Source organism: Capricornis sumatraensis, chromosome 1 (assembly GCF_032405125.1).
Source record: "Capricornis sumatraensis isolate serow.1 chromosome 1, serow.2, whole genome shotgun sequence".
NCBI classification, from domain to species: Eukaryota; Metazoa; Chordata; class Mammalia; order Artiodactyla; family Bovidae; genus Capricornis; species Capricornis sumatraensis.
The window spans coordinates 242,291,627-242,306,276 of NC_091069.1; the positions used below are offsets into that span (position 1 = coordinate 242,291,627).

A 14,650-nucleotide genomic window follows, 5' to 3' on the forward strand; every position below is an offset into this window, starting at 1 on the left:
TGATGGACTCCTTTTCCTATTTGGAACCAGTCTGTTGTTCCATGTCCAGTTCTAACTGTTGCTTCCTGACCTGCATACAGATTTCTCAAGAGGCAGGTTAGGTGGTCTGGTATTCCCATCTCTTTCAGAATTTTCCACAATTTATTGTGATCCACACAGTCAAAGGCTTTGGCATAGTCAATAAAGCAGAAATGGATGTTTTTCTGGAACTCTCTTGCTTTTTCCATGATCCAGCAGATGTTGGCAATTTGATCTCTGGTTCCTCTGCCTTTTCTATAACCAGCTTGAACATCAGGGAGTTCACGGTTCACGTATTGCTGAAGCCTGGCTTGGAGAATTTTGAGCATTACTTTACTAGCATGTGAGATGAGTGCAATTGTGTGGTAGTTTGAGCATTCTTTGGCATTGCCTTTCTTTGGGATTGGAATGAAAACTGACCTTTTCCAGTCCTGTGGCCACTGCTGAGTTTTCCAAATTTGCTGGCATATTGAGTGCAGCACTTTCACAGCATCATCTTTCAGGATTTGAAACAGCTCAACTGGAATTCTCTCACCTCCACTAGCTTTGTTCATAGTGATGCTTTCTAAGGCCCACTTGACTTCACATTCCAAGATGTCTGGCTCTAGATTAGTGATCACGTTATCATGATTATCTGGGTTGTGAAGATCTTTTTTGTACAGTTCTTTCATGTATTCTTGCCACCTCTTCTTAATATCTTCTGGGTTAGGTTTTGGGTTAAAGGAATATTGTGGCTGGTTTAAACTTCTATTCAGACCATTAAAACTTTCTCTACATTCACAATAAGACAGCTTTGCTTTCTCATCAGTCATGTGTTTACTTTTAATTTCCTTCAAGAACTTTTCCTTTTCCTTTGCTTTCAAAACTTAAGATGTTTGGTGGAAAAGGCCTAGCTATCAGTTTTTGACATGCCTTCCTCACTAAGCTTAATCATCTCTAGTTTTTGATTTAAAATGAGAGATGAGCAACTGTTCCTTTCACTTGAACATTTAGAGGCCATTGTAGGGCTATTAACTGGCCTAATTTCAGTATTGCTGTGTCTCATGGAGCCCCAGGGAGAGGGAGATGGATGGAGCTAGCTGGCTGCTGGAGCAGTCAGAACACACAAATTTATCAATTAAGTTCACCATCTAATAATGGTACAGTTTGATGCCCCAAAGCAGTTACAGTAGTAGCATGAAAGACCACAGATTACCATATAAAACTGAGTATCAATAATAAAAGTATGAAATATGCCAGGACTACCAAAATGTGACACAAAAACACCAAGTAGGCAAATGCGGCTGGAAAAATGGTGCTGATAAACTTGCTTGAAACAGGCTTGCATGCACCTTCAATATGTAAAAAATGCAATACCTGTGAAGTGCAATAAACTGAAGTGCAATAAGAAAAAACAAGTACGCCTATAGTGAGATTAAGCAAATTTGATTTTCATAAAACTAACATGCAGAAATCAACTGCAGGTTCATACTTGGCAATAATCAGAATGATACCATTAACAACAGCAACAAAAATATAAAGTACCTAAGAATCCAGTTGACCCTGAGCAACACAAGAATCAGGGGCATTGACCCCTGAGCAGCTCAGTCAAAAATTCAAATGTAACTCTGTAGTTGGCCCTCTGTATTCATAGCTCTGCATCTTCAAATTCAATCAACTACAGACTGAGTAGCACTGGAGTACATATTTACTAGGGAAAAAATCCATGTATGAGTGTACCTGCACAGTTCAAACCCATGTTGCTCAAGGGTCAACTGTAAAACCAACAAAAGATATACAAGTTTTTTTTTTTTTTTAATATAAACACTTTTAAATTAAAGTGAAAAGCATTATGTGATGATTCAAACAAATAAAGGATTTTACTTGTCTCAGAAGGTAAAGCCTCTGCCTACAGTGTGGGGGACCTTCGATCCCTGGGTGGGGAAGATCCTCTGGAGAAGGAAATGGCAACCCACTCCAGTACTCTTGCCTGGAAAATCCCAGGGACGGAGGAGCCTGGTAGGCTATGGTCCATGGGGTAGCAAAGAGTCAGACACAACTGAGCGACTTCACTTCACTTCACTTCAGAATAGACACAAATGAAAGAGTCACCAGGGAAGTCTTGCTATAGAGTAATGCTATAAAGGAAAGGGTTTAACCTCCAGGGGATAAGGAAGGTGACAGTTTACTTCCTATCTTGCAGGGTGTATACACAAGTATTCATGTTTTTCTTTAAACTGTACGTATAAATTTTCTATTTCTTAATATGGATGGAATATTTTACTGTTTTTTAAAAAGTCTAGAACAAACTTAGCCCAATTAATGCAAAATGTACCTAAGTCTGTTGTGTGCCACGCCCCAGGATTCCCATATTTTACATGTAGCATTTGAAAGAAGATACTAATTTTGTAAACTTTAAGAAATGTGTCTTGAATAATCATTTCATTTTCAAAAGAGGAGGCAGCAGATGTTTTAAAATGCTAGAATAAACCCCTATCGGAAACATTCAGTTTTAAGTGTAACTGTATTCTTCACTTTTTAGTTTTAAGTGGAAAGGTTTCTATGCAAGGTGTTTACATAAATATTCGGCTGTTTACTTCTGCACACAATGTAGAAAAGCAGATATATGATGATAATTCAAGAACATTAAACAGGCATGGGCTCAGCAATGACAGGAAATTCAGGAAGAGTACACTAGCTATCTCATTAGCCTAATCCACTCATGTTTTACAAGTGATTTGTTTCTAATGTTAGAGAAAGTGCCAAAATTTTGCAGATGATTTACTTTTTTGAAGAGTGTAAATTATGGTGGGTTAAATTATAGGGAAATAAATTATATTTCATTTACATACCAATATGCTCCCTTGGATGGGCAAGAAATGCTCGGAGATACATCTGGCTTAGGCATCAGCATATAACCCATATCCTGGCTTATCTGTACAGCAGACTGTATTTTCCAAAAATGGTCACTGCAATATTTCCAGTTCCACATGCTCTTCCAGAAACTTTCCACTTCCCTATCAAGAGAGAGTATCTATTTCCATTCCCACTGAACTTGAGCGGCTTTTCTAACTGCTTCAATGAACAGAACGCACTGTAGGGATGCTGTGTGATTTCCTAGGGTGGGTCATAAAAGATAAGGTTACAGCCTGACTTTCTCTCTTGAGTCACGAGCTTTAAAGCACTGAGCTAGCACAGAAGTCTGGCTACCTTGCAGCAATTCATGCTGGAGAGGTCACCAAGAAAGAGAGATGCCAGAGGAGCCCAGCTACTCCAGTCTTTCCAGACCAGGCTTCAGACATATGAGTGAGTGAGCTCAGATGATTAAAGCCTTCAAGCCAACCCAGCTGATGCTGAGTGAGCAGAAATGAATGATCCCCATTGAACCCTGCCCAAATTGCAGATCTGTGGGCAAAATAAACATGGCCATTGGTTTAAGATGCAGCATTAGATAACTGTTGTCATTCATATCTGTGGGAAGGGCATTGAATGCAAATGTCATCCTCTCATGTCCCCAAAGGAACCACCAATCCAAACAACACAGTTTCTTAAAAACCAAAATGATGGCACCATATTTCACCCCAAAAGCAGTGAGCACCACCTCTGAAGGTTAAATTTGATTTAGGATTAAACTTTTTGCCACTGATCAATGATCCTATCAGTGAGTATCTTTATAATCCTATTATTTTAAAAATTTATTTAATATTTTTGCTTGTGATATCTTCAAAGGATCTCTGAGATGCAGTTTAACAACTTCTGCTTATAAATGAATTACTCCATTTACATATTTCCCTTTCATTCTGGTCCATTTATGTTGGCATCTTCAGAATGGCATCAGGCATCCTCCTCAAACACAGTGGAACCAAACTGAAATCACTACTATTGGATATTACTGAAATTAGTGGAAAATAATTAGACTTTAGAGCCAAATAAAATCCCTTCTCACTTACTTTGTGACCCTAGGCAAGCTAGAGTACTTTCCTGAGTACTTATATTGATATGTAAAATGGAAATAATACCTATCTGTCTTGTAGAGTGGTTATAGAATTAAATGAGCCAATATGTAAAAAAATACTTAGTATGCCTTGTACACCTAATAGGCAATCAATAAGTTTCCTTTCCTTGACACCTCTGTTTCTTTTTAAACAACTGAATGACAGGAGTACAAAGGCTCCTGCATTTGCCTGGCAAAAAGCTGGCCTCCTGAGAAAGTCAGGCTCAGCTTCCTATCTGTGAGTACTGCCTCAACACTTGAAGTAGGCCTCCAGCCCACTCTGGGAACTTCAACAGCAGTACTTTACTGGGGTCTTCTGTTCTGCTTTGCTTTGTTATAGTTGTTTAAATGGTAAATATTTGAGCAAAGTTAACTGCATTCCAGCTGCTGCTTTTTCCTTTGTCATCATACCTCTTCAGCAACAAAGAACTGATTTATATTTTTTGTTTACAGGTCACTGGTGGACTTTATGCCATAGAGATGCCTGAGCTGAATTACTGAAGGTAGCGAAAAAAAAAGGCAACCTGGAGGTTTTAGAGGTTTTGGCCAGCAATCTCAAAATATCAGCAGACAAAATGAATGATGTTATAGGGATAGATAAAACCAGCCATTCTTCTGAATATCTTCATGCTCAGCTTCTCAGAGCCTGATGAAGCTTCTGGGGTGGACAAAGCACATGACTGAGAACCAGAGGCCTGCCTCCCACTTGCTACATGTTCTCAGGAAGTGACTTCACAGGCCTCTGGTTATCTGGGAAGCTGCAGGATTAGTCAAGATGATCAAAACATGTGATGGTTGAGATGGGCCTTGAGACCACCTGGTCTAACATTTGACAGGAGAGAAGTGAGGCCCAAAGCAAGCCAATGGCTTTCCTGGTATCACACCCCTCACAGCTCATGGACTAGGGATTAGCATACAAGGTTGTCCTTCTGTCATTGATAATCATTCCACAAAGTCCTATTTAAAAATTATTTGATTTGATGGTAACGAGGAAGGCGCACAATGTGCATTCCTACTCAAATTAGTTCAAAATGACTCAACAGACTGAATTTCTGAGCTAGTTTTCTTACCAAGGGAGGACTTGTTACTGTCTTGGATAACACATTATTCCTTAGACCTGGAAAGGCTCTGGAAGTACTTTTTACCTTATATGTCCCAGAATGCACAGGGTGAATTTCAACACTGTAATTGACGGTGTCCCTTGAAAGTAAGTATCCAATAGGAACTGATGAACTCTGTGCTCTATAAACTCTTGGTGATCATGCTATATGCCAAACAAGGTTCAGACCCAAACAAAATGCAAAGCAAAAAAATTCTAGTAAGGCTAAGGGGCGGGGGCGGCAGTTATCTTCCAAATCATCACCTACGTATTTAATTCCTCCTGCCTAGGGAAAAAAGAGAGGTTCTTAAAGGTTAACAGGTCTAATCACAGGTGACCATAGTGAAGAACCCTGATTTGCCCAAAGAAAAATATTTCCATGGGTAGAAGGGACTGTGAGGCTTCTTGGCCCAGTCACTCTAGAAGTCTGGAGCAAGGGGCTGAGGAACATTTTCTAATTCAAATGAATATAAATCAAACACTATGACCTTAATTAAGAACCACGCTGAAAGGTGAACATTTGAATCCTCCACTAAAATGGAAACTAGAGCCAAATGTGAAGAATGAAAGAGTAAGACAAAGGAGGGCCTATAAGCAGGAAACACTCTGATGTAAAGGAACCGAGCCAGTGTGGAGGATGGTCACAGAAGCCCGAGGGAGGCACACCAGCATGTTCTCATCTGTTGAGGGTACGTCTGGGAGCTCAGTGGAGACAGCATAGTCAGCCAAACAGATAACCTTGCTAGGCGGGCTCTAATACAGTTTAAATGGAAATCTCTTTTAAAAATGTAAACTCTTTGTCTGTAGTTCCCAGCTTACAAAGTGAGGTCCCTTTTCCATTAGAATTCTCAGGTAGGACTCACAACTGAGGTATGTGGGAGTGAAGAATGGAAGCTGGAGAAAAGCAGGCCTGTCTATGCTGTCCAACGTGGCAGCCACTACCAGCCAAGTGTTGCTACTGAGTGCCTGAAATGTGGCTAGTGAGACAGGAACTGCATTTTATTTTAAATTTTATTTAACTTTAAATTTAGAAACAGATACTGATTCAGTTATTGTAAAGTTGATATGCATTGTGGAATGACTTGGGTATGTGAATCTACCTTTTCAACTGTAAATTTTAATCTAAATACAGATCATGTGTTTTCTGTGAAAACGTACTCTCCAAATTTAGATGAGCTATAAGTGAAAAATGTACACTGGATTTCAAGATTTAATATGAAAAAATGTAAAATATCTCATAATTATATTAATTACTGTTAAAATGCTAATCTCAGGATACATTTGGTTAAATATATTAAAATTAATTTTACCTGTTTCCTTTCACTCTTAAGTGGCTACTAAAAGATTTAAAATTACATAGAAAGTGCACATTTGAGGTTCACATTTTATTTTTACTAGATAGTGCTGCTTAAATTTGTCAGGCTGCCTCACTTTTCTGAGTCTAAAAATGGGCTTTTGGTGACAGAGTGTGCAGCTCTAAAGCACAGTTCCAGCTTTCTTGCATGTTTAGCTAGGGTTTTGTGAGTGCATTGCTATTTACCCCATGAAATCACGTGTACAACACTCTGCTTTGTAACTGGACTTGTATTATCATTTTTTTCTGTTACCACCCATTTCATGTTAGCTGCATTGTTAGTCAGCTTATAATTAAATTGACTGTGAATCATTTTAGCGGCCTGTGAAGTGGTAACTAGTCCATTTTGTGGTCTTTTGACACACTGTTTTTATAATTTGCATCATTGGCTAATTAGTTGATATTTAAAATTCCTTGACGATTTCTCTGTGGTTTCATGCTTGATTTCTGTCTGAATATTTGTTAAAGAACAGTTCTGTATGTTTTCCTTGCTGTTGGAGTTCTCTGACGGTGTGTCTGCTTTCATCATTGGTTTTGATTTCCTGTCTCATCCTGTTGTCTGCTTAGCCGTCATCAATCCAGACCCCCCTCCCCCTGCCGCCCCCGAGGCTGTAGTTTACCCATCCTTCTCCCCTCCCCCGTCCCCCCACTTGCTCTGGTCATAGCCGTGCTGTGGTCCACAGCGTGTGTGCCCTTAGTCGGGTTTGTGCTTTGTCTTCATGTCTCATTAAATGGTGTTTTTCCCCCATAGCAGTAAGTTGAACTGGTGTATCACTATGCAGTTACAGGAGAAGGCAACCTACTCCAGTACTCTTGCCTGGAAAATCCCATGGATGGAGGAACCTGGGTGGCTGCAGTCCATGGGGTCGCATAGAGTCGGACACGACTGAAGTGACTTAGCTTAGGTTAAATTCTAGCAGGTCTGGATAAGAATATCACTTTATAAAAAACATTATAACCAATATACATTTTAGTTTCTTTGTCAAGATCAAACTAGAGAAAGGTTATACCATCTGAAGAGTCCAAAGATAGTTTTTCTAATTATACTCTCCCAGTAAATTAAAATTTGACATTTGGTTTACAAATTTACCTCAGATTAATTTGTCAATCAGTCATTAAATGATCAATTAAAGTAAAAATGATGCTAAAGGTACAGACCAAAACACTGATGAAGGAGTGAATTCTGAAACAGAATACAGTAACCTCTACTCTGGGTCCTATGCCATCCTTTGTATTTATGCATCACTATAATTCAAATATTTGATAGTAAATATCATGTTCTATTAGTCTTCTTTATATGACCCAAGAGAAAAAACCACACTAAAAGAAACAACTACACTGTATGCTGCAACTACTGAGCCCATATTCTCTGGAGTAGAGGCGAATGTGAGGCTTCTTACACACTTACATCAGTGTGTTTCCTGCTTACAGGCTCTCCTTTGTCTTTCTTATTGTTTCATTCTTCACATTTGGCTCTAGTTTCTGTTTCAGTGGAAGATTCAAATGTCCACATTTCAATGTGGTTCCTGATTAAGGTCATAGTTTTGTTTACATTAATTTGAATTAGAAAATGTTCCTCCTCAGTGCCTTGCTCCAGACTTCTAGAGTGACTGGGTCAAGAAGCCTCATTGTCCCCTCTACCCATGGAAGAGGGGTTGTGGGTCACAACTAGAGAGTCTGTGCACCACAAAGAAAGATTCTGCATGCAGCAACTAGGACCCAACACAGCCAAGTAAGTAAATAAATAAATATTTTTAAAAAGAAGCAACTTTTTTAATACACATATACACCCTAATGAGACTATTTTAAATACCCTCTGAACACAAATCAAATCTATGGCACAAATGATAATAATTATACATATATAAATACTTCACATGTATAAGTAAAACTATCAGCTAAACAAAGCTTCCTTTAAGTTAAAGAAAAAAACCTGAAACACAAAATCTTTGACCTAAATCATTATGACAAACTAAGCCTGTCATTATCATCATAGGCACCTCAGGATCTTCTACCACCTCCAGAAATTGTATTCAATGACAGCAGCATCCATGCTCACAACATTCCAGAAAGGCAAGGATTAGCTCTCACATCCATTCTAAGAGCTGATAATTGATCAATGACAGAGAAGTTAAATAGCACAAAGGTTCAACATTTGAAAAAGCTAAAAGCTGCTTATTTCTGCTTGGACCCTGAGCTGTCATTCCAGAAGCTGCCACCAGATACGTAAGGTACTTATTAATAGACCAGTAAGCCCATCTTAGAGGGTCTCTTTAAGGTTTGACATCAGTCAAATTTGGTCAATTGGACATTTGGTCAATTGCGCTTCCCCCTCTATAAAAAGAGAACTTAATAAATATAGCAGCATAATTAATTAACAAATCTATTACTACCTTTGTTTTAGGAATTAAAGATATAATCTAGCATAATATTTACTTAAAAAATACCTTCAAACTAAATATTTCTTTCAACTAAACCTCACTATTTTAAATCTACATCTAATTTAAACCTGGGTTTTTTCCAGAGTCAAATCAGAATTTTCCCTGACTCAATTCTAGATGGTAGCTTCTCCAAGTCTCAGACCTTCAGAACAGGATAGGGGTTCATCATGTAATTTCCCAGAGTTAAACTATTCTTAATTCTCCTGCCTGTTTTTAGCTTCAGAAACTATTAGTTTCACAGGGCATCTAGGGACTCATCTGCTGAGGCCCCTCTTCCCTTCACAGGATGCAGTGTCCTGCCTTTTCCACACTTAGCCTCACAGAACGTTTCTCGGGTTTAGCCCCTCCCTCCCCATGGCTTACCTCTGCTCCATGGCCCGCTCTGGGCTCCCATGCCCAAGCAGAAAGAACCACAGATGCAGCCGTCTTGCTCTCTCCACTTTCCAATCAGAGAAACATTCCTATGGCAACCAACATGCGCCACCATCTCACTCCTCTTCCCAGAAAGTTCCCTATTTGCATTTCAGACATTTGGCAAGGACCCATGAATAACTTGCCTAGCAACTACTAGCCTGTTCCAGCCTCTCTAAGGGGCTTACTTTTTTCTCTTTATCTTTTAGAACACACTCAGAAGCTGGTGGGTTGGCTGTGGAAGAGCAGCTGCCGAGTCAGCCTCCCTTGGTAGTGGCCTGGAGCACACACAGCTTTTGGGCAAATTGCAGCCTCCTTTTACCCCAGGGTAAAATAATGCCCACAGGCTCAATACAATGGCCCAAGACTGGGCAGCTCTAAAGTGTTCATTCTGGGCTTCCTCCAGGGAAATTTCAGTTCTTAGAGAACCAGAGATCTTGTTCATCCTCAGCTATAAGAGTTGCATTATGAGTACATATGCCTCCATTTAGAAAACCAGGTTTATCCATCCATTATGTTGTGTAATAAGGGCCCTCCTATTTATTTATTCATTTACTAAACAGACTAGCAACCAGATATTTTGTTTTGTTTTAATTTATTTTTAATTGACGGATAATTGCTTTACAGTATTGTGTTGGTTTCTGCCAAACATCAACATGAATCAGCCATAGCAGCAACCAGATATTTTAACTTACAGATTGTATTTAACTCATTTAGGCAATTTTGGTATCAGAAAACAATGTGGTCCCAAATGACTAATGCTACTATCCACATTTTCCCCCTCAATGAATTCTGAAGAAGCCCTCAGTGTCTTTAACATAATTGTAGTGCCCTTGCCTGGAAAATCCCATGGACGGAGGAGCCTGGTAGGTTGCAGTCCATGGGGTCTTGAAGAGTCGGACACGACTGAGCGACTTCTCTTTCACTTTTCACTTTCATGCTCTGGAGAAGGAAATGGCAACCCATTCCAGTGTTCTTGCCTGGAGAATCCCAGGGACGGCAGAGCCTGGTGCGCTGCCGTCTATGGGGTCGCACAGAGTCGGACACAACTGAAGCGACTTAGCAGCAGCAGCAGCTGCAAAGTGAAATACTTTCTCTGAGAACCCACAGAAGTGAAGGAGTTTCAATAATAAATAAACTGTGTTTCTCCTGCCTTTCTGCTGTTCTGCTGATAGAATTCGGAGAAGGCAATGGCAACCCACTCCAGTACTCTTGCCTGGAAAATGCCATGGACAGAGGAGCCTGATAGGCTGAAGTCCATGGGGTCGCGAAGAGTCGGACACTTACTGAGAGACTTCACTTTCACTTTTCACTTTCATGCATTGGAGAAGGAAATGGCAACCCCACTCCAGTGTTCTTGCCTGGAGAGTCCCAGGGATGGCAGAGCCTGGTGGGCTGCCGTCTCTGGGGTCACACAGGGTTGGATACGACTGAAGTGACTTAGCAGCAGCAGCAGCAGCAGCTGATAGAATTCCATGCTTCCCTTTCCAAAGAGAGGCCAACAGTACATCCTAGCTCCTAAAACCAACTGACAGAATCATCAAGGGAGGTCCTAGAGGGAAAAAAAAGCTACTTTTTTTTTTTTCCCCACAAGGAAAGCAAGCCACTGATGCAGAAAGGGGGATGTAGGGGGAATTGTCAGTTTAGGCTAGGAATAGAACTAGAAGTCGATCCTGGCAATGCTTTCTTTATACTTACTTTCATGACTTGACAAGGACGATTTTTGATCCTGAGATCCCATTTCAGAGAAGACACATAGTAAGTACTCAGTATATACTGAAGTGAAACATATACTGTATATACTGTAACACATATAAACATATAAAGTGAAACACTGTTGCTGGAACTGATATAGTAATTCTGGAGGACACTTTGGCATTATCTAAAAATGCACACACCTTCACTAATTAATTCCCCTGCTTTGGTTTTCCTTGAGGCTCAGCTGGTAAAGAATCTGCCTGCAATGTGAGAGACCTGGGTTTGATCACTGGGTTGGGAAGATCCCCTGGTGAAGGGAAAGGCTACCCACTCCAGTTCTGGCCTGGAGAGTTCATGGACTGTACAGTCCATAGGGTTGCAAAGAGTCAGACACAACTGAGTGACTTTCACTTCACTTTCACCAAAAAAAAAAACAAAGGTGAAAAGGTATGTCCAAGGATATTTATTGCAGCATTGTTTGTGACAGGATAAATCTAGAAATAACCCAAGTGTTAATAAATAGAAGGTAATTTAAATTATGACATGCCACCACTACTATATAGCCAATAAAGTAAGGTAGAATATATGTATGGATATGGGCAGATTTCTAAGATACATAATTAAGAAAAACGTATTGCACAATAGAACCCATAGGTAAATACACATGTGTGTTATGTGTATGTATATCTATATATGTACATATATAAGTACAGATGTGTATGTATGTGTGTGTATGTGTGTGTGTGTGTGTATATATATATATATATATATATATATATATATATATATATGTATGTATGTATGTACATATGTAGGTTCCCTGGTGGCTCAGCAGTAATCCACCTGCCAATGCAGGAGATATGGATTCAATTCCTGGGTCAGGAAGATCCTCTGGAGAAGGAAATGGAAATCCACTCTAGTATTCTTGACTGGGAAAGCCCATGGACAGAGGAGCCTGGCAGGCTACAGTCCATGGGGTTGCAAAGAGTCAGGCATGACTTAGCAACTAAGCAACAACAATGTTCTTATATACATTTATGTGTGTATTTGGATGTGAGTGTGTGTGTGTGTGTGTGTGTATGTATGTATGTAGAACATTAGATCATTTCTGGAAGGTTCTACAGAAACTTTAACCTAGTTACCTTTAAATAAAACTTTAGAATCAGCAAACAGGAAGACTTATTTTCTCTTTATCATTTTTTAAAACTTGGATCAATTTTACAACAAAGTAAGCCTTCAGTCAGTTCAGTTCAGTAGCTCAGTTGTGTCCAACTCTTTGTGACCCCATGAATCGCAGCACGCCAAGCCTCCCTGTCCACCACCAACTCCCGGAGTTCACTCAAACTCACGTCCACAGAGTCTATGATGCCATCCAGCCATCTCATCCTTGGTCGTCCCCTTCTCCTCCTGCCCTCAATCCCTCCCAGCATCAGAGTCTTTTCCAATGAGTCAACTCTTCGCATGAGGTGGCCAAAGTACTGGAGTTTCAGCTTTAGCATCATTCCTTACAAAGAAATCCCCGGGCTGATCTCCTTTAGAATGGACTGGTTGGATCTCCTTGCAGTCCAAGGGACTCTCAAGAGTCTTCTCCAAGACCATAGTTCAAAAGCATCAATTCTTCAGTGCTCAGCTTTCTTCACAGTCCAACTCTCACATCCATACATGACCACAGGAAAAACCATAGCCTTGACTAGATGGACCTTAGTCGGCAAAGTAATGTCTCTGCTTCTGCATATGCTATCTAGGTTGGTCATAACTTTTCTTCCAAGGAGTAAGTGTCTTTTAATTTCATGGGTGCAGTCAACATCTGCAGTGATTCTGGAGCCCGAAAAATAAAGTCTGACACTGTTTCTACTGTTTCCCCATCTATTTCCCATGAAGTGATGGGACCAGATGCCATGATCTTCATTTTCTGAATGTAGAGCTTTAAGCCAACTTTCTCACTCTCCTCTTTCACTTTCATCAAGAGGCTTTTTAGCTCCTCTTCACTTTCTGCCATAAGGGTGGTGTCATCTGCATATCTGAGGTTATTGATATTTCTCCCGGAAATCTTGATTCCAGCTTGTGTTTCTTCCAGTCCAGCGTTTCTCATGATGTACTCTGCATATAAGTTAAACAAGCAGGGTGACAATATACAGCCTTGACGTACTCCTTTTCCTATTTGGAACCAGTCTGTTGTTCCACGTCCAGTTCTAACTGTTGCTTCCTGACCTGCATACAGATTTCTCAAGAGGCAGGTTAGGTGGTCTACTAAATCAGAAATCATAAGCCTCAGAACCCCTGAACATACATAAAAATTAAGAGCCCATAACCTGGATCTAAGAACTCTAAATGATGTTTCACCAAATAAAAAGTCAGAAAGCTGAAAATATGTCTTTTTGGGAAGAGTACTTAAAATGGGGAGAGTACTTAAAATGCAGAGCGGGACAGCTGAAGAGAAATTTCCCTTAGTCACTTTCACATCAGTAACAAGAAAGTAAAGGCCATGGCATAAAATTAATATTTTCAACTTCCAAAGTCTAGGAAGAACACTTCATTAAGAAAATATAGCATTAAAGTTCAGTTTCACACTATGCCAGTCTCCCAAATATTCCTACCTTTTTCTTACAAAATCAAGAGAAAAATTTCCTGTGGTACTCATTATTAAAACCCCAGAATGTTCTTGACACTGCCATTTTAACTGTCTATTGTTCTCCTAACTCCAGGAAGTCTCTGAAAGCCAGACATAATGACTGTTGTGACAGTTTTCAGTAACAAGAAGTGAAGTTTCCTGTCAAAAGAAGTGCTCTCTCCATTTTGATCTCATATGTTAAAGAAGATGCTTCAACAAGCACCTTCACAGAAAGAGCAGATTCTCTGAGACCCTGAAAATGTACTACACAAGTGAAAGAATGAATCAAAATCAAAATGACAGATAAATTTGTGGGAGTTTTTTCCTTTCAGCTAGAGCAATGTGATTTATTTCCCAGTACTATTGATTTTCTGGGCATAGAACTGGTTTTTTATTGGGCTTCCCGGGTGGCTCAGATGGTAAAGCTTCTGCCTGCAATGCGGGAGACCCGGGTTCGATTCCTGGGTCGGGAAGATACCCTGGAGAAGGAAATGGCTATCCAGTCCAGCACTCTTGCCTGGAAAATCCCATGGATGGAGGAGCCTGATAGGTTACAGTCCATGGGGTCGCAAAGAGTCAGACGACTGAGCGACTTCACTTTTTCACTTTCATTCTAGAAGTGTTAAAGGTAAGTTCCAGATGTTAATTCAACAAAGGAGCAGGAAAAAAAAGCTGGGAGTTGGTACTAGCTCCTCAACTAAATACAGAGGATATGAGACACATTACATTATAATGCTCTCCCAATAACTGCTTCAAGTCACTGAGAATCCCAATCTCCCATGACAAGTGAGAGGTCTTCAGTAGGGCTTTGGTCAGATGAGCAGAAAGGAGGAGGATGTGTCTTGGACCAGGATTCAGAAACCCTGGTTAAGTACTACAGTCTTGGACCTGCACCACGGAAAGCAGAGACAGTCTCATGTGCCTCACTTCTCCCATGTAAATGAATGGAGACAGGTGTAACAGATCAAGTGAGGTGGAAACAATCTGAAAAAACTGGGGAAGATGCCAAATGGTCTTAGTATTAGAAAGAGCGTGGGTTCCAACT

The 14,650-nt window shown here is 40.1% G+C and overlaps 1 non-coding gene across 1 annotated transcript; it reads left to right on the forward strand.

Annotated features, from left to right (window-relative positions):
* Positions 1-14,006: 14,006 nt before the first annotated feature.
* Positions 14,007-14,078, forward strand: TRNAC-GCA (transfer RNA cysteine (anticodon GCA)). Its single transcript has one exon. It is a non-coding gene; the product is annotated as a tRNA-Cys (tRNA).
* The last annotated feature ends 572 nt before the right edge of the window (positions 14,079-14,650 follow it).